This window comes from Capsicum annuum, chromosome 10 (genome assembly GCF_002878395.1).
Source record: "Capsicum annuum cultivar UCD-10X-F1 chromosome 10, UCD10Xv1.1, whole genome shotgun sequence".
NCBI lineage: Eukaryota > Viridiplantae > Streptophyta > Magnoliopsida > Solanales > Solanaceae > Capsicum > Capsicum annuum.
Window position 1 is genome coordinate 27,015,193 of NC_061120.1, and position 21,409 is coordinate 27,036,601.

Here is a 21,409-nt window from a genome sequence, read left to right on the forward strand (position 1 = left end):
GGGTTGTGCATAAATTTAGTATGGTAAAGTTGTGGACTCTGGTTTTAGATAGCTTAAGATTCATAAAATGACCGACTTATGATTTAGATTTGGCTGTTGTGATTTTTGCTTTGAAGATTTTGTGCTATTTTTTTATAGAGTGCATTTGGATAGCTAGTCTAATCATAACCGCTTCCAATATGTGTTCACTCAGAATGAGTTGAATCTTAGGTAGAGGCGGTGACTCTACTTCCTTAAAGATTATGAGATGAGCCTTCACTACCGTCGAAGTAAATCTAATATGGTTGCTAATGCTCTGAGAAAGTTGTCCATGGGAAGCTTATCTCATATGGATGAGGAGAAGAGAGTATTGGTGAAGGATATTCATTGATTCTCTAATTTGGGAGCTTATATTTTGGACACCAAAGATGAAGGAGTAATGTTTCAATAGGTGGTCAAATCATCTCTTGATGCGGAGGTAAAGGAGAAACAGAGTTTGTATCCTACTTATGCAGATTAAGGATGATGTGGGTCAGCAAAAAGTTATGGCATTTTATGTTAGCGTAGATGGCACCTTGATGTTGTGTGTTCCTTATATTGATGGTCTGCAGAAAGAATTTTTACTAAGGTTCATAAGTCTTAACATACAGTTTATTCTGCTTCGACTGAGATATACCTGATTTGAGGTAAATTTATGCACTTTAGTGTTGTTATCCTACCTTATTTAGCCTTGTTTTGAGGAAAACTAGTGAGATTAATGCGTTAATGATGATATAGTTGAGAATGTAAGTGTTTAAGTATTTGATTATAATTTTTAAGGTGTTTTCCAAACAAGTTTGTACTTAAATTGTAGAGTTCAAACGAGAAAACTAGTGTTACTAGCTTGAGCTAGGTATTTGTCTAGTTGATCTCGATGGATTATAATGTGTTTAATAAGTTCATAATGGTTTGATTGTGTGACTATATATGGAAAAACTTGTTTACAGTGTTCAAGGTTAAATTGGATCAAGCCAACAGTCCAAACCAAGTTAAATATTAAATGGGCGAAACTAATTCTTACCTTGAGTTTCTAGTTCATCATTCTTGAATGTTTTGTTGTTTTCATCTCTAATACGTGGTGTTTGATGTTAGAGGATGTTTGGTGAGCTGATTATGATGATATTTGGATGATTAACAAGCTAAAGTTCAACTGGAAACAATAAAATAAGGCTTGGGATAAAAGACAAAGACATGGGACAAAAGTTAAATGTCAAATTGGACTTTCTAGTGAAGCCTCGTGATGGACGGGTGATGCGACCCCCACTCCAGTGGACTAAGAGGAGTGTAACGATCCTCATTCACATGGAATAGGTGGTGCATCACGACCCCTACTCCCAGGGAATATGTAGCGCATCGCGAGGCCTACTCCATACATGGCCAAACTTTGCCTCCATAAATTGGACACTTTAACACTTTTTAAATTAGCTTGGACGTCTTTAGAAATTGCACAGGGTATTCTCAACACTTCAAATAGGGTTTTTATGGCTTTACATTAGTTTCTGTAAGGGTTATATCATGTATTCATTCATGTTGATTACGATTATGTCCATGCATGGCTAAACGCCTCCTTTCCGGGATAAGGGCAAGAACATGAATACGATTGCGTTGAATGGAATTGGTTATGATTGCTTATAATAGATGGTGTTTTATTTATCCTTGTTATAACTAATTTAAGGATTCCTTATCCTTAGGATACATATATTGTCGTATTTGTGAACTCAAGAGTGGGAATAAGAGGATAGAATGTAGGGGTGAATAAAGTAAGGCTCCTATTCCTTTTTAAAATAAGGGATTTGAATTAGTATTTAGGATAGAGATATACATATAAGACTTACTTGTTTCACTATGGGATGAAATATAAATGCATTTCACTTAGTTCTACATCCCCACTCAATGATGTAGTTATGGGTTTAAGTTAGTTATGTGATTAAAGGCTTGAGAGACCATGATAATAAAATCACCCCCATAAATTAACAACCAACATAAGTAACGTAAACAATGAAGTTCAATAGCTTTGTATCATTGCTCGCAATGCTTTACCCATGGGTTTTCATCCATTGATTGTCCAAAGTCCTTACTTTTCCTCATTACTATAGTTTACTTTTAATTATAAATTTTCAACACTCTTTCGGTTACTCTTGCATCAATTCAATCTTAATTGTGAACTAGAATTGAATAGTTGTTAAAATGAGTCTCCGAGGGATTGATATTCGGCTTTATTTAAGATCACTGTATTACTTGGTGAGACCACGTACACTTGGGTGTACTTTTAGGCGAATAAGTTATTGGCGTTGTTATCGGGGACTTGTAATTGGCAACTATTTTAGTTTTAGTTTTACTTTTTAGATTTCTTAGGTTCCTTACTGTTGGTCTTGGATTTGAATTTGTAGGAAACATGTTTACAGACTAGTAAGCTAGAAAGGTATAGGGAATTAGTTGAACCAATCCCCAAACCCGAGCAATATTTCCATCAAATGAAGAGATAAGCAATCCTTCTCTACCGTATCCCACAAATTGAAGAGGAACAAGATAACCCCGCTCTCATGGCTCAAGATTAACCCGCCCGCATGAAATTTTGCAAAGTGGTAATCCCACTTCTAACAAATTTGACCTCCTTTTTTCAAAAATCGACTGCTAGAGGTAACTTTGAGTTGAAACATAACATGGTGCAACTTTTGATTAGCAGTGGACAGTTTACCGGGCTTTCACATGAGGATTCATAAGTATGCTTGCAGAATTTCATAGAGATCAGTGACACATTCATTCCTTCAGATGTGTCAACTGATTATGTGAGGATGACACTATTCCTCAATTCACTATTGGGGAAAAAGAGAAGGTGGTTGAACCCTGACTAGGCAAGTTCAATCACAACTTGGGATGACTTAGCTTGGAAGTTTCTTAACCACTTTTTTCCATCTGGAAAGACTACAAGACTGTGCGGTGAGATTGCGAGCTCTAAATAGAAGCCAGTTAAGAACTTATATCATGCTTGGAAATAGTTCAAAGCTCTTCTTCAGGATTGTCCACATCATCAGCAATCTAACGAGGTATTAGCTTACACTTTTGTTGAGGCACTTGACCATAACACGAAAATTTTCCTAGATTCATCTGCAAGTAGTCAAGCTTTGGAGTTGATTTATGATGAGCTATACACCTTGTTGAACAGGATTGTACAACAAAACCTGGATTGGCATGGTGATATCTCAAGAGGCTCAATAAACAAGGTTATAGGTGTGTTATAGGTGGACTAGTTTATTGCCTTATCTGTTTTGCTTGCTCCACTACAAAATCATATTACTACTCATTTCAGTAGTATGAAGTTGGAGTTTACACAACCTGCAACAATATTTAATGTAATTCAATAGACTGCAGGTTTGTGTGAGGTTTGTGGCAATAGTGGTCATTAAGTTGCTATGTGTGCTGCTATACTTAGTCAATGATATTTGTGGGCAATGCTCAAAGGCTGAATTATGGAAATGACTAAAATCTAATGTGGTAGATTCATCCACTAAATCCATTATGGAACAGCCAACAAATGCAATTTTAGCAACAACAGGTTCAAGGCATAAGACCACAGCTCATACTAGCAATATAGAAGAGATGTTGAAACAAACTATAGCTTCTTAAGCATAGTTTGATGCAGATATTACGAGCCACCAGGACGTGACAAAGTAGTTAGAGAATTAGTTAGGGCAGATACAACAGGCCCAAAATGCCAGGCCTCAAGTTCGTTTGCCAAGGGATAATGAACCTTCTAAATAAGTATGACAATCACTTTGAGAAGTGGTAGAAAGATGAAGAAAGAACCTTCAAAGAAAACTAAGGACGTAGATGCAGAGTTAACTCCCCAACAGGTACTAGACAAAGTTGCTAAAAATTTGAGAAAGCTTCAGTACTCAAAAACCAAAGTTACTAAATAGATGAAGGGGAAACCACCACAACCTTTCTGACAGAGGCTTAGAAAAGCAAAGGTGGATGCATGCTTCAAGAAGTTCTTTAACACATTCAGAGAGATGCACATTAACCATCCTCTTTTAGATGTTTTGCAGTAAATTCCCAAGTATACTAAGTACTTAAAGGATATGGTCACTAACAAAGTTAAGTTGTAGGATATTGCGACAGTAGTACTCACAAATGAGTGTAGTTTTGTGGGGATACAGGAGATGCCCAAAAAGCTCAAAGATCCTGGGGGTTTCACTCCCCCCATTCAAATTTGTAGTTTTGAGGTGGTCCATACACTAATTTATTTAGGGGAAAGCATCAATTTGATGTGCCATTCCTTATTCAATACTCTAGACTTGGGGAAGCTGAAATCGAGCTCTGTGTTACTCCAATTGGCAAATCGGACCATATACCATCCTGAAGGAATGATAGAGGATGTTCTTATCAAGTTTTCTAAGTTTATTATTTCTATTTATTTTATTATTTTAGATTTTCAAGCAGATAAAAAAGTGACAGTCATTTTGGGATGTCTATTCTTGCTGACAAGAGGAGCATTAATAGATGTAAGATAGGTCATGCTCACAATGAGGCTTGATGATGATGAGATACGGTGATTGAATGGGATAAGTGTGGGGTGGTAAAGTCTATTCCACAAAAGGCCTCTTCAGACTTCCTCATTGATCAGTCCAAGCCACCAATACCTAAGCTCGAACTGATGCAGATTGATGACCTTGAAAAAGCTAATGTAGAGAAAAATATTGACCTTGAGAGTTCATACTAAAGAGGTCAGAAATGAAAAAGAAAATGGTCTCCAAGTAGGAGGAAAAAGATGGAGAAAAATGGATGAATTAGAGATTGGGTCGTTCCGCAGCACTAAATTAGGAGCTACTTGGGAGGCAACCCAAGTTAGGGTAGGTCTCGTTTTTAATAAATTTTATTTTTTACTTTACTAGTTTTTGTTTAGGTCAAGTGACTGGTTCATGGAAAGTTCGAGTACCAAAAAATCTGAGCTAAGGAGCATGGCAAAGACTTAGTGTGGGGTCCCTGGACCCCATTGATGTGTACATATGCTACTAGCTTGGCCTAGAGGCCTCAGAGAGTATTTTTTTCTCTAATCTAAATTATACTTTGGGGACAAAGTAGATTTTGTAAGTGTAGGATAGAAAATTCCCATTTTTACGAGTAATTTCAAAAACATTTATGTTAGAAATAATTGTGGGATGTTCTTGTTGGTGCTATATTTGATTGCATGATGTAAGTGTTTTAGTGGAATTACTCACATTCTAGAAAGAATTTTAACCATGCCCTCAGGGATGGACTCTACAATCTCCAATTCTTTATGCCTACAGTGCTAGCCATATTCTCTAAGAAATTGAAAATTATTAGCACTGACAATAGTATAGGTAGAAAGAACACTATCTACCCTCTTTGGTCCTTTCCTCCATACACCACCATTGTTCTTTCTAGGCTCTTTCATTTTTCCTTACCATATTTCTATCTAGGGTTAGGTCACCAATAGGAGATTTATTTAGATTTTGATCCAGGTTTTATTTAGGGACCTGCTTCTATTAAGGAACTAGTTTACTGCATTCCTCCTTCTCATCACCATACATGAGACAATATGCATATATAGAGGGTTTTCAATTATAGTAACCTTCTCCATAATAACTCTTCCTTTTCCATTTTTAAACATGACCTCATTAGGCAATGTCCTACAAAACTTGACCTCCACCAACAATTTTCAAAAGTTTAAAACCAATTTCTTCTCAAGACACTTATCTACCATGAGTAGCCGACCTACCAAACTACCAATTTTACTCAAACCATTAAGATCTAATACTATAAATTCAAGCCTGTTTTCTTGATCTAAATCATAATTTCCATCAGTTCTTCCTTAGAAAACTCCATTTCAGGTGGCCAAGTTTTGACAATTAATGGCTTATTGTCAAAGTGATAGATACCACCTTGTAAGGCTTTTAATTTTCCTTTATAACTATCAAACCTCACCAATAAAATCTTATTCTATATCATATATTGTATACTTTCCGTAAATTCTCTGTATCAATCCATTCAATACAGTAAATGAGGATGAGCCCTAAGCACATAACGCACAATTGCACTCTGACAATAATCGTCCTCTGTTTTAATATCCTTAAAGGCAATTTTCCCAATCAACTAGTCCTGAACCTATTCAAAAATAAGTAGTCAAACTTGAATCCTGTATTTACAATCTTAGAGATATCAAAGTCCTTCCATAGTGAATGAACTCCTAGAAGTTTCCCCTCAGTAACCATAATTAAGCTTCAATAAGGTCAACTTCATTTGTCCGTGAGATATGGGAACACATCTTAGCTATGATTTTAGTCTATTTATGTACATATTCCTTTGAAAGAGTAGGCTTTAATTCTTTTATCACCGGTATTTGTAGAACAACTTCAGATTGTACCTTACTTACTTCTATTGTTCCATTCATGTACATATTCCTTTACAAGAGTAGGCTTTAATTCCTTCATCACCGGTATTTGTAGAAAAACTTCAGATTGTACCTTACTTGCTTCTATTGTTCCATTCATGTACATATTCCTTCATAAAAGTAGGATTTAAGTCCTTCACCGCTGGTGTTTGTAGAACAACTTTAGACTGTACCTTACTTCCTTTTATTGTTCTGTTACACCCAGTACTAATTCCATCACTTGATTAACCAATTACAATAATACCAGGCTTCATGCCCCTTATCGGAGCATCCTTGATCAGATTTTTCATTAGGGTCGTGTTCTTAGGCCTCTTGCCTATAGTTGACACACATTTAGCTAACTTGCACCGGGATAGCATTTTTGCTGTAGAAAATTGATATTAAATTTATTTTTACATACCTTTTGAGATAATAATTATTAATTAAGTGCCTATTTAAGAAATCAACACATTAAATTATATTTTCGATCTTTGGTTGTTCAAATCTCCCATCAACCAAAAGTCACATTATTTATGAATAAATAGATACAAAGGCTAATTTAAGATTTAAAAATTATGAGTGCTACCTTTAAAACGTATAAAATATATCTACCACTAATGATAAATATGGAATAGAAATAATAGTTTTATCAGTTAGTTTTTGATTAATTCAATTAGAACTTCTATTCATTGGTACCAAACCTGATTCAATTGATGTTTTGCAACATCTATATTAATGAAACGGAGGAAGCAAATAAACACAGGCTTGTTTAATGGAGAAAAGATTTAGAGGGTGGGGGAGAAAATCATATACATATTACTCTCTAATAAGAGGAAAAGTTGTTTGCTTCGTGATTTTACTATATCACCTTTAATTAATTATTATAGATTATTTATGTATAAAAATATTAATAATATTTAATAAAAAAGTAAAACAGATATTTATGGCGTGTTTGCTTCAATTTCTTCAATCGTAGCTTCATTAAATATCTCTCTTAATTAATTATTATGCGTCATCTGAGTATTAAAAAATAATAATATTTGATAGAAAAGGTAAAAAATATATATATGAAATGATAAATTAACTATTGATATTTTAACTGAACTTAACGACTTATATGAGGTCCACTTAAAAAAAAATTCGCAAGTATTTTTTATTGTAATATTGCTATATCACTTTTAATTAGTACTTGCTTTTATTACATCATCCCTAATTAATTATTATAAGCTATTCACATATTAAAAACTAATAATATTTAATAAAAAAGTAAAATAGACATATATGACATGTCTGCTTCAGTTGCTTAACTGTCTCCGTCAATATGCCTGTTTCTCCTGCTTATTTCATCAGTTGCTTCCTCTGTGATTTTATTATGTCATTTCTAATTTATTATTATAAGTTATTTATTTATTAGAAAATTAATACTCCCTTCGTTTAAAAAACAATGACCTACTTTGACTTGGCACAAAGTTTAAGAAAATAAAAAAGACTTTCGAATCTTGTGGCCTTAAATTAAAATTGTGCCAAATGTACCAAAATATTCTTTATTCTTGTGGTCCTAAATAAGTAATGTGCAAAGTTGAAATTAGAATATTGCCAAAACATTAAGTGGATCATTCTTTTTGAAACAGACTAAAAAGAAAAGCAGGTCATTCTTTTTTAAATGGAGAGAGTAATATATAATAAAAAATTAAAATAGATATTAATGACATGTCTGCTTCAGCTGCTTCACCCATAATTTGACTATATCATCGATAGTTAATTATTACAAGTCATCTAAATACTAAAAAATTTAAATTAAAAATTTATTATAAAGTCATGTAAGTATTTAAAAATTAATAATATTTAATATTAAATTTACTTGATATTTTATATGAGGCTCATTTAATTTTTTTCACAAGTATTTTTGTATAGTAATTTTTTTATATCACTTCTAATTAAACATATCTGCTTCGCGATGTCAATCATGATTTTACTATGTCACTCCTAATTAATTATTATGACCATTTACGTATTTTGTCAATTAATAATATTTGATAAAAAAAGGTAAAATAGATATAAAATGATAGGTTAACTCTTCATGTTTTAAATTAGCTTGACGTCTTATACAAGGTCCACTTCAAAAAAACTTCACAAGTATTTTTTATCGTAATTTTGTTACATTACTTTAAATTAGTTGTTGTAAGTCATTATGACATGTCTGCTTCGCTGCTTCAATCGTAACTTTATTATATCATTCATAATTAATTAATATGGTCATCTAAGCATAATGATACTTAAATTGGAATAAAAGTATAAATATTATACACCACAATAATTTAAAACTTAAATTATTTTAAAACTTAAATTATTTTTAAAAAATATAATTAACTATCAATGTCACAAAAGTTTGGACAACGAAAGCGATATATATTATTTGAAAATTGCATAAAACATATTATAAATTACTATAGTTCATAACTTAAAATATCTAAAAAAATTAATTATTATATATTTTTAAAAAATACTATAAATCACAATAATTAGAATAAATTTTAAAAAAGTATTTGTTGGGCGGGTGTATATATATAACATCTATATTATGAAACGGAGGAAGAAAATAATCACAGGCTTCCTATATATAAAAATCACAGAAAAGATTTAGAGGGTTGGTGAGGAAATCATATATATATATATATATATATATATATATCGGTGGAACAATTAGGTTGTACAATACCAAACATTTTAAAACAGAGAAATGGCATGAATAATAATATGGGCTATTAATTGGCACAATACAATGATGATTTTTAAAGGGATAATTATAGAAACGGTCCACTCAGACATTTTGTTCAGGGATAAGTTTAAATATGTACAAGAAAGTAACTAGTTTACAATAAATATAGCCAACTTTTCTTTATGAAAATATCGCTTAAAAATGAACTAGCCAAAAAAAAAAATACAAAAAAATATCCGCATATCTATTAATTTGTAATGTATTGATATTGTATAAATAGTTAAATAATGTATCAATATAATATAAATTTTATGTGAACGTATATCAAAATTGTATAAATTGTGTAAAAACGTGTATCACTATTGTATAAATAGTTTATTGTAATGACATGATTTATAAAATTTCCTTTTTAATGTGTTTTGACTATTTCATTCTTCCTCTTAGTTGTTACATATTGGTTTTAGGGTGTGAAAATGGTTGTCATGATTCTCAATGTGATTGAGAATGGTTTGGGTGAATTTGTGATTTTAAGAGGTTAAAAAGCCATATAGTTAACTTGGATCAACATTTGATACTCTGTGTATCAGATGACATTTAGATAGCTTCAGTAGATTAAGAATGTCAAATTAGAATTAGTAGCGACATTGGTTCAGGTTGGAAATCTTTATTTTGTATTTCAACCTCCCATTTGAAAAATAGTGAAAAAGGGGTTTGTTTTATTAATTTATTGAAAGTAACTTTTTTTTATAAAACCTAATGTCTTTATTGAGTCTGAAACGTCAAAATTATCCTAGAGGCATAGATGGTTCATTTCAGTAGGGTCACAAACTAACCTCGAGGGTCCATTTGGAGAATTCGAAGACACATAAATTAGCAAAGTTGTTGATATATTGTTCATGCCAAGTCCTTCTTTATGAACATGGGGCCCAGGTTACAAATGAAGAAAAGGAATTTCCCCTTCATTGTGAATATGAGGTGCTGGCTGCAAGCAAAAGGCATTCAGGGTCGAGATACGCCTTCTTCATAAACGCGATAAGGTTGTCATGAATGCAAAGGTTCGAATAGCGGACCTTTGCAAATACAAAACATCAATCATAAATATAAAGTCCTATTTAATGGGCCAATTAGTGTTGACTCTCACGATCAAAAGGTTGGGTCTGCGATCCCGAGACAATGTTTATAAAATGGTATATAAGCCTTATTTGTAATTTTTCTCTATTTTTTGACCTTTAAGCTTCGGAAAAAATAATTTTCAAAGGTTCCTTCATCATGTTTCATATGGTAACCTCTAAACTCCTATCCCTATTATTCTTCATTAATCATATCTTTAAAAATATCTTTTAATTATGATTTTGAGGTTTTTACCAATAAAGCTAAAAAATAATTTTTCTTTATTTTAGACCTAGTTTTTAACCCATTATCATATGAATTTTCAAACTTTAGAGTACTGTTGAGCATACCAATATGATTAATTCTATTATCTAGGCTACTCAAGTAGACACCAAAAAGGTGCATCATTAGGGTTAGTTTAGTAGACATGTTTCCTAAGGTATTGATTTATCTAGTAGACCTACCTATGCTTATCGTAGTAGGTCGTCCTATAAGGATCAGGTGTATACCTTTAGGTTCTATGTCTTTTGGTAGTCAGTTATTAAGTCATGTAGGTGGACGCTCTAGAATTAGTTCTTCAGGCAACAGTGGTCATTCTAGTCCATCCACACCTTTTCAGATTAAGTCAGGTTGCAAGAGATGTTTTGTATGTGATGAATTTAGCCATGTGGCCAAGGATTTCCCTTAATATTTGTATGGGCCCACTTAGTAGGATTCTCAATATTAGTTCTTCTCGACTATGATATATAAAATGAGAAGTGGTTCACAAAGTGGTAAGTCTTGTGCTAAAGGTAGAGTTAGGAGAGCTTATGCAGGTGGCCATAAGGCTACTCATTCTGGGAGAAAACATGGTTAGCATTATGTTATACCTGAGAGACCTGAGTAGAGGCTTCTAATACAGTTATTAAAAGTATCATCCCAGTTTACTATATATATACTTCCATATTATTTTCCCCTGGGTATACAATCTCTGATGTGTCTATATAATTTTCTTCTAGTTTTGATGTTGCATGTGATCCTATTACTATGCCTTTTTATGTTTCTACCCTCATAAAAGATTCTTTATTGGCAAATCGGGTGTATCAATCTTTTGTTGTTACTTTTGTAAGCCATGAGACTTGGGTAGACTTAATTATCCTAGATATGGTTGATTTTGATATTATTTTTGGTGTAGATTGGTTAGCTCCTTATTATACTATTTTGAAATATTATGCCAAGACTATGTCCTTAGCTACATTAGGTGTGCCAAGGTTAGCTTAGAAGGGTATGCTTAATTTGGGTCCAAATGGTGTTATATTTTTTCTATGTGCTTATTGTATGGTAGAGAAATGGTGTTTGTCTTATTTATCTTATGTCAGTTATACTAGTGTTGCCTTACCACCTCTTATGCATTCTATTTGGGTTGTTCATGAGTTCGTGGTGTCATTCCCTATGGATTTGTTTAGTATGCCTTTAGATTGTAATATTAATGTTTCTATTGATATAGAGTTTGGCACCAAGCCTTTTCCATTTTCTCCCTATAGGATGCCCTAATTAAGTTAAAGAAATTAAAAGAACGATAGCAGGATTGATGGGTATATGAGGTTCATTAGAACTAGTGTACCTCCTTGGGGTGCTACTATATTGTTTGTGAAAGAAAAATATAGTTCTACGCATATGTTTATGATTATAGGCAATTGAACAAGGTACTAATTAAAAAAAGTATTTTCTTCCTCTCATTGATAATTTTCCAAGATTGATTTGAGATCTGGGTATCACCAGTTGAGATTAGAGCCTTAGGTGTTCTGAAGATAGATTTCTAGACTTGATATGGTTATTATGAGTTCTTGATCATATCTTTTGGTTTGATTAATGCCTCTATAGTGTTCATAGAGTTTATGAATTGGTTATTTTGATTGTATCTCGACTACATTAGGATTGTATTTATAGATGGCATCTTAGATTTTTCCAAGAGTGAGAAAGACCATGTGAAGCATTTGAGGATTATTCTTCAAAGACTTCATGATGAGAAGTTGTATGCCAATTTTTCCAAGTGTGAGTTTTATTTGGATTCTATCTCTTTCTTGGGTTGTGGTAACTAAGGATGGTATTATTATTGGTTTGGCCAAGATAGCATCGATTTGTGATTAGGCTAAACTTACTTCTTTTATCAAAATTTAGAATTTTGTGGTTTAAAAAGTTATTATTAGTATTTTGTAAGGTATTTCTCATCTATTGCGGCTTCTTTGACCAAGTTGACTCAGAAAAGGTAATGTTTTAGTGGTCGAATATGTGCAAGATAAGCTTCCAAGAACTCAAAGAGTTGTTGACGTGGGCTCCTATTTTGACCTTACCCAAGGAGGGTGTCAGTTTTACCGTGTGGCGTTGATGCATAAGGGTAAGGTGATTGCTTATGCCTCTCGTCAGTTGAAGCTTCATGAGATAAATTACTCTACCTAGGATTTGGAGTTGGAAGTCATGGTATTTATATTAAAGTTGTGGCATCATTACTTGTATGGAGTTCCTTATGAGATTTTATTGGATCAGCGTAGCCTTCATTGCTCCTTCAGTTAGTAAGATCTTAAGATGAGGTAGTAGCATTGGCTTGAGTTGCTTAACGATTATGATCTCACTATTCTTTACTATTCGGGATATGCCAATGTAGTTTTGGATGGCTTGAGTTATTGCTTAACCTAAGAGTGTATTTTAGCCTTGGAGGTTCAGTCTTTACTCAACCATATGGTTAGGATTAATATTTATACACTCGGGCGTGTTTTACCCTTTGTTGATACTAGATCTTCTTTGATGGAGTAGATTTAAGCTCATCCGATTAATGATGAAAGTTTTAGGGTGATTTGAGATATGGTATGTAGTGATGAGGCTAAGATAACATCTCTTAGTTTTGATGGTGTTTTGAGAATCAAAGGCCAAGTGTCTTACCCAGAGTTGGTGGGTGGGTGATATTGATTTTGGAGGAGGCACATTGTTTTAGATATTCTATCCATCTAGTGGTTACAAAGACATATTGTGATTTGAAGAACTTTATTGGTGGACTGATTTTGTGTCTCCTTGCTTGTGTTGTAAATAGGTGAAGTTCAAGTATTAGGGACCTGGTGGTTTACTTCAGAGATTACCCATTCCTGAGTAGAAGTGAGAGTGGGTCACTATGGAATTTATGAGTCAGTTGTCTCATAATTCTCACCGTTCTAACAATAGTTGGGTTATCATAAATCTTTTGACTGAATCAGCCCATTTTCTACCTATTAAAATTTTCTTTAGGGCCAAGAGGATGGCCCATATCTATGTTTCAGAGATAGTTCATCTTTTTTGGGTAGATATGTCTATTAGTTCATATAGAGGCTTAGTGTTCACTTATAGATTATCCTAAATGTTTTAGGAGGATTTAGATATATTTATTCCCCTTACCATAGCTTTCCCCCGTAGACTAATGGTTTGTCACAATAGGCTATTCATATTTTAGAGGATATGCTCCATGCATGTGTTATAGAATTTAAAGGTCCATGGAAGCAGTATTTGTCCTTACCAAAGGTTGCTTCTAATAATATCTACCATTCAAGTATTCAGATAGCACCTCTTGAGGCATTGTATGGTAGTGTATGTACATATCCTATTAGTTGGTTTAAGATTTTAGAGGTTAGACCTCGTGGTACTGGCTTGCTTCATGAGTCTTTAGATAGGGTTTGAATAATTCAGGATATGTTTCGCGTAATCCAGAGTAGGCATAAGAGTAATGTAGACCATAGGATTTATGGCTTGAAGTTTGGATATGGTGATTGAGTCTTCTTTTATGTGTCGCCCATAAATGGCGTGATAAGGTTTCAATAGAGGAACAAGCTTAGCCTAGATATATTGGGGTTTTTTAGATTCTTCAGAAAGTAGAGGAGGTTGCTTATGAGTTAGCCTTACCTCCACACTTTTTAGCCATTCATCCAATTTTCATATATCTATAATTTGATGCTATATACTTAATGAGTCTCACGTGCCTATAGGGACTCAATTCAATTGGATAAGATGTTGACCTTTATAGAGGAGCCACTGTCCAATTTAGCTAGGGACATTACACAGTTGTGTTCTAGAGATATTCCTATGGTTAAGCTTCAGTGGAAACACTATTCTATTGAGGAGGCTACTTGGGAGGTTGATTCTAACATGTGTATTAATTACCCTCAGCACTTTACCGATTAAGGTATTTCCTTGCCTTTTAGCTCAAGGACAAAATAGAGTCTTAGTAATGGACTTGGAATGACATGATTATTAAAAATTTTCTTTTGATGTGTTTTAATATTTTTTCCCTTCCCCATAGTTGCTACATGTTGATTATGTGGTATGGAATAGTTTTCATGAATTTTGATGCAACCAAAAATGATTGGAGTGAGTTTGTGGTTTTTAGAGGCTTAAATAGTCATATAGTTAATTTTGATCAATCTTTTATATTTGAGTGTCTAATCTAAATTCGGATAGTTATATTAAATTAAGAATTTCAAATTTTTGTTTGTCGCGGGGTTGGTTCAAGTTCAAAACCTTCTATTGCATTTTGATCCTCTCTTTAGAAAAAAGTCAAAATAAGGTTCCAGGTTTTAGTTTTTTATAGTAATCTTTTTTTTTTCAAAAATTAACGTCGCCATTGAGTTTGAAATGTTTAAATTAGCCTAGAGGCATACATGGTTAATTTATATAGGGTCTTTAAAGAATATCGAGGGTTCATTCAGAGAATTTAAAGTCCTATAAAGTCAGCAAAGTTGTTGATAACTGTCACGACCCAAGGCCACCCCCTAGTCATAACATAGTGCTTAAGGCCACAAGTGACCCCAAGCTAACCCATGATCTGGTACCTACTGTGAGCACTAAATAAAATAATAATACAAGCATCATATGCTGAAGTTAATCTCTCAGGCTGCTTGGACTGATATCGTGACCCAGTTGGCTACTCTAACTATAAAGGTAGGTCACATGGAATATTGAGCAAGGTCTTGGATAGAAAGACAATTTGAGGCAAAGGATAAACAAGTCTAAGGGCGCCTAGATGAATTTGAGTCGAGGATTACTCGACAGTTAGGTTCTGGTCAGGTGCCCAATGTTGTCGAAATGCGAGTAGAGATTGAAGAGATAAAGAAGATGGTTGCTGAGTTATATGAGAGGTCAATGGTTGTAAAGTCAGTTGTAGAGACTGTGATTCCTATATTCGAGGTGCCTAATATTTGGGCTGACCTGGCAGATGGACAGGTTGAGTTGACCTAAGAAGAGGAAAAAAGAAAGTGGAAGGAGGTAAGGGCTACTAGGGAGGCTGAGAAGAAATCCAAACTCAAAAACATTCAGGATGAAGCTGATCAAGAGACGTAAGTCCTGGATATAGGCTTAGGATCTACTGGATCGGGAGATCCCATGGATGATGCTGAGGGGGTTGAGGTTGTACCCTCGTCACTTGTTGATATAGTCACGATTGATGAGCCGAATGCTGATGAGAGTGGGACCCAACCTGAGGGACCACATTTTGATGATTGATGCTCTGGCACCTTGAGTGCCTAGGTATGACTCTTATCCTTACTCTATTTCATTTAGGTAACACTAGGGACAGTGTAACTTTTTTATGTTGGGGGTGAAATTTATCCCAAAAACTTTGGGGAGCAGTTTGAAAAATTTTCAGATGTAGCTAAGACTAAAACTCTATTATGACTTACAGGTTTGATGTGGGCAGCTGAGATAGGGAGTAAATTAGCGCGCCTATGGCAGCAAAGTTTTTTATTATATCTGATAATGATTTTGATGGATTTTGAAAGAATTTCATGTTGTATTGAATTGAAAAATTGTGATTCTGTTTTGATTTTTTTACCGTGTGATTGATAAAATACTGTTGATTTTTGTTAAATTTTGAAATGCTATTGTGAAAGTAATTCCCTCTTGAAAATTTTGTTATTTAATTTATTGCATGATTTATATAGTTGTGTGAGACTATTGAATATTTGATAATTCCATTAGTATTTGGGATAATGCAATTTTTGAATAAATTGCATAATAGCCCTATGCAAGTGTTTAAGTTTTACTAAGTTGCCGGTTGGGTTGGAAACTAAAACTTGCTTGGTTGCTTTTCCTCAGGCCTATGATCGTCAAGTGGGAAAGGATCATATGCCATTTTTTATATTAGTCCACTTTTAGCCTAATTGACCTTCCATGCATGAATGATATCCCTTGATCAAAATATTTGAGCCTTTATAGACCAATATTTCTTGTTACACCTATCACGTTTCTGTTTAACTCACAATGAACCTGTTTTGGCCATTGTACTCTTATAGGCACTGTGTACCTCAACTCAGGCAAATCGCATTAGTTGAGGGTGGCTATTATAAGGGTGCGTAATAGAAAAGCTAGAATGAAGAAAATTGTGTACAAGGGAAACAGTTGAAACATGGGCCGGCGTGAGGCATAGAAAAAGAAAAAGAATAAGAAAAATAAGTGCTAGAAAGCAAAACCTGACCCAAGAGGAATGATCTTTGAAGAAAAGAGAGACATAAGGGTAGAAATAAAAAAAGTCAAAAGTAGTACGTCTCGAGAGGAGCGTTGTGTCCAGGAGACTTAAGCACGTTAAATATCCATACGTATCATACCATCCCCAAGCCTATGTTATTAGCCAAATAAAGTCCTATAGTGACCCTACTATGAATATCTGGCAACTTAGGAAAAGATCATAAGGGAAAGCTTATGGTATTCTGTCCATACCGGTGACACTTCGTTGTGAAAGAGAGAGTCATTTGTTATATCCCTGAATAGAGTAGTTTATCCGTGAAGACTGGATGGGATTTCTTTGATTGTGACTGTACATGGTTTATATTTCTAGGTTGCTAGATTTTTTTATCAATGTAAAGCATGTCTATACCCAAGTGTCTATTGCTAATGTAAAGCCATCATCGGATTCCTTCATCTTTATAAATGTGCTAAATTGCTATACGTAAGTTTGAGTTGAAAAGTTGAAAATTAAGAAGGGAAAAACAAGATTTAAATTTAACTCAAAATCACTGGCATGGGTTAGCTTGAGATCCTCCTACTTATGGATAGGCTCTATGCTAGAAAATAGTAATATGGTTTTGTTTACTTGAAGATATGCAAATGTTTAAGTTGAGGGTGTTGATGTGGCATGTAAACACAATACTTTCAATTCTTAAAACTGTGAATTTATGCATGAACTTAGGATATTTTCTTTGATATGATGCACTTTGGTGTGAATTGTAGGTCAAACAAGTTTATAACAGTGTTTGAATGAAAAGAGAAGAAAAAGGACCTGAACAAGACCAATTTTGATCAGTATACGAGTAAGCCTTAGAGTTGTAAACAATATATACGACTTGTAAACTGAATCATAAACATAACAGAACCAAAATCCAATCTGATGAGCAAAGTATGAGGAATATACGACTCAAGGACCATAGTTGTAAGCCAGGGTATGAGTCGTAGGCTAAAGTCGTGAGCATAATAAAACCTGAGATGCTATCTAGGAGTTGAAGTGTTAGAGATATACAAATCAGAAGTCTCAGTTCAACTTATATAGGGATGTCGTATACAAACTAGTGTTCAAGACCTATAAATAAAGAAGTCCCAAGTGAATACGGATGAGGGACAAAATTCATAAACTCAGATACGACTCGTAAACAGATGTTATATGCTGAAAGGAAAGTGGAAGCCTTGGGAAGATCAGACACTGGAATAGATATGACAATGCAGGATACGACTCGTACGCTAAGGATATGAGTTAAGACCGAGTCATACCAACTGCCAACTTAACTTTACCTTTTCCGTTTTTAATAGGATTTTTATGCTCTTTTGAGATACTATAAATATCCTAGGGTTTATATTTTATTAGGTTACATGTTTTGACATTTTTTACGCGCTATTACACATTATTACATACTTTCATAATTGTTCTTGATATTTTAGGTTTCTAATCAATTAAAGACTTTGGAGTTTATTCATCTTATTCTTTTTCAATTGATTTATGTGTTCTTTATTGATAATCATGGTTTCTTGCACAAACTTCTGTTGCTAATCTCCTTAGCTAGGGTGGTGAGAACCCTGGTGAATTAGCTACATAGATGAAGTGTGAGACTCAATTGTTCTTGGTTTATGCATATATCTTAATTCTTCTTCACAATAAGTTGCCTCAAGTAGCTGCAATATCTTGAGATTGCCTATATTCGTATCCTTTCGATAACCAAGAATTTTGCGATTGGGAAAGAAGATTAAGAAAATGATATGATAAACAAGTATAACTGAGGCCATATCAAGGGGCAACAAGAAGACATCCTAAGATGATAACGAAGTCAAAAGGGTGAAATTTATCATCTAAGCAGTAGATAATGACTATCTTACAGGCTTTGCATGCAAAATAATAGAATACTTGGGTTGATCATGAGAAATTTATACCGTTAAGAATCCAAGGGGAATGCAAACCTAGTGTTTGTCTCATACTAATTTCAACTTGAAAGAAGTCAAGAATTGGTTACTCTTTGCAACTGATAACAAAAACGCCCATTTACTTTCCTGTACGACTTATGGATTATATCAAGGCAAGCAATTGTTCACATTTTCCCTTTGGGATCGAGCCCAACCTTGTTGGGCTACTATATTTGCAATTAACTGTATTATACTTCTAATAGAGGTGTAGTATTTGGCGACATCATGATTCTAGCATAATCCTCCGCTGAATAAGAAGTATGAACTAGCAAGAAATGGGCTGACTTGGTTATTTTATCTACAATGAACCAAATCGAATCATGCTGACGACCCTATCACAAAATCCATGTTCACCACTTCCCACTTCCATATGGGGATACTAAACTCCTGAAGTGTAAAACTAGGACTTTTGTATTAAACCTTAACCTACTATACTAAGCCACAAATTCCACAATGTCTTTCTTTATACCAGTCCACCAGTAGATTTCTCGTAAATCACAGCACATCTTTTGGCCCCTGGGTGATTAGAACATCGTGCACCATGATTTTATGCTAGTATTCCTTATCTCAAACTATCCATAATTGGAACACATAACCTACCATAACAGTGAAGCACACCATCTCCCCTTTGGGAGAAATCCTCAACCTTTTGATCTAGAATTTCTTCTTTCATCCTAATGAAAATAAGGTCCCTGTCTTGCTTTTCTTTCACTTTTGCCACTAATGAAGATTTTGAACCAATTTGAACCCCATATACTACCTTGGGCCGAATCAACCAACTGAACACTTAATCTAGTAAACTGTTGAACCTCACGGACTAACTCCCTCCTATTCTCCTCAACATGCACTACACTTTCCATACATATTCTACTAAGAGCATCAACCACTACATGAATCTTACTTGGGTGATATAACATACTCATATGATAGTCTTTCAACAATTCAAGATACCATAGATTTAAAACCTTCTGAGTGAACACATACTATAAACTCATGATCCGTGAACACATCTACATGAACCCTATAAAGGTAATGCCTCCAAATCTTTAAGGCAAAGACAACTACTGCTAACTTAAGATCATGGGTCAGGTAATTCTTCTTATGGAGTTTAATCCCTCTAAAGACATAGCCTATGAACTACCTCACTTCATCAATACACAATCAAGACTAACTCTAGAAGTATCACACTAAATAATAACCTATCTGAACCCTTTGGTAGAGTCAATACTAGGGCGGAAGTAAGTCGAGTCTTCAACTCCTGAAAACTCTTCTCGCGGGAATTTAACCACTGAAATTTGACTGTCTTCTAAGTCATTCGAGATATGGGAGAAGCAATAGAATAAAATCCTTTAACAAACCCTATGTAGTAATCAGCTAAAACCAAGAAACTCCTATTTCTATAATCAATTGATGCATTGCACTAGTGGAGCTAATACATACCGAGAACGACATCAAAATCATTTATATCTGACCCTACAAGGTTAAGTGAAGTGACTTTCTAAGACTATGACTTGGCAATTTCTTTATACTCATTTGGCTGTAATAGAACTACCTACTGGGGTAGACATTGAGAAAGGTTATATTAAGATTTTAGGACAGACACCAAAGTCTACTGCTATATAGGTAGTCACAAAAGAAAGTGAAGCTCTGCGTATAATAATGAATAAACATAAAGATGAAAGACTTGTAACGTTCCCGTAATTATATTAAGGGAACTTTCCAGACCCTATCGAGTCTCGAGAGCATAAAGCCGGTTCTGATACTACCCACTGGTGGAACTTAAGGTGGCACCCTACTGAGTCGGGCAACCTGCTGGAGCTGATGAAAAGTTAGGTTGACCCTACTGACGAAAATACTTTCCCTTCTGAGCAACCATTGGCAATCCCTAATCCTGTGCCCTGGCATGCCAAATTTAAAACACACATCACTGTCTTCCTGATACTCTCCCTGATGGTTCCTACCATATTTCCTACAATTTGAATTGGTATAACTACTATTTACGCTATCCCGAATCCAAGAACTAAGCAGGAGAAGTAGAATGGCTAGTTCCTACAGTGCATGTGGACATAATCAGTCGAGGATGGGTTAGTGAGTGAATGCTAGCAAGTACTTAGGATAAGGATAAAATAATGCCAACTAGTAAAATCAAGTACCAACCATATGCACCAAAACCATACATACATACTTATATAAATATATATATATAAAACCATGCCGGGAAAGAAAATCGGGTTTAGCATGCATATAAAACCATTAACCTAGGTATGTGTAGCCTACCTATCCTAAAACTACCCATGGGCTATGTGGGTCTAGTGTAACCCTCTGAACGGGCCCCGATGAGTGTAGCTGCATGAACTGGAGATACCATAAGAGTAGGGGATTCCCAAGTACCCTTAATCTCCATGATACATTTGTACAGAGTACTTAGAGGATTCACATGTACTTCATAGTATCATCAATGGTCTCCATGACCAACCTCTCATATCGGCAAATATGAGTTTTTGGTTTCCATTCATTGGACTCATACCTTTACAATTAGCTATCACACCCTACCATTATTTCCCAATTAAAATCATTTTCATCCAACCTAACCATTATACAATTATTATTAACCAAGGATATGAATAGTTGTATTGTTATACCGGCTACAGTTTCCAAACAATGTCCTTAGCCAACCTTAGAGGATTCCCATGTACCCCATAGGTTACATTATCCAATTAACTTGG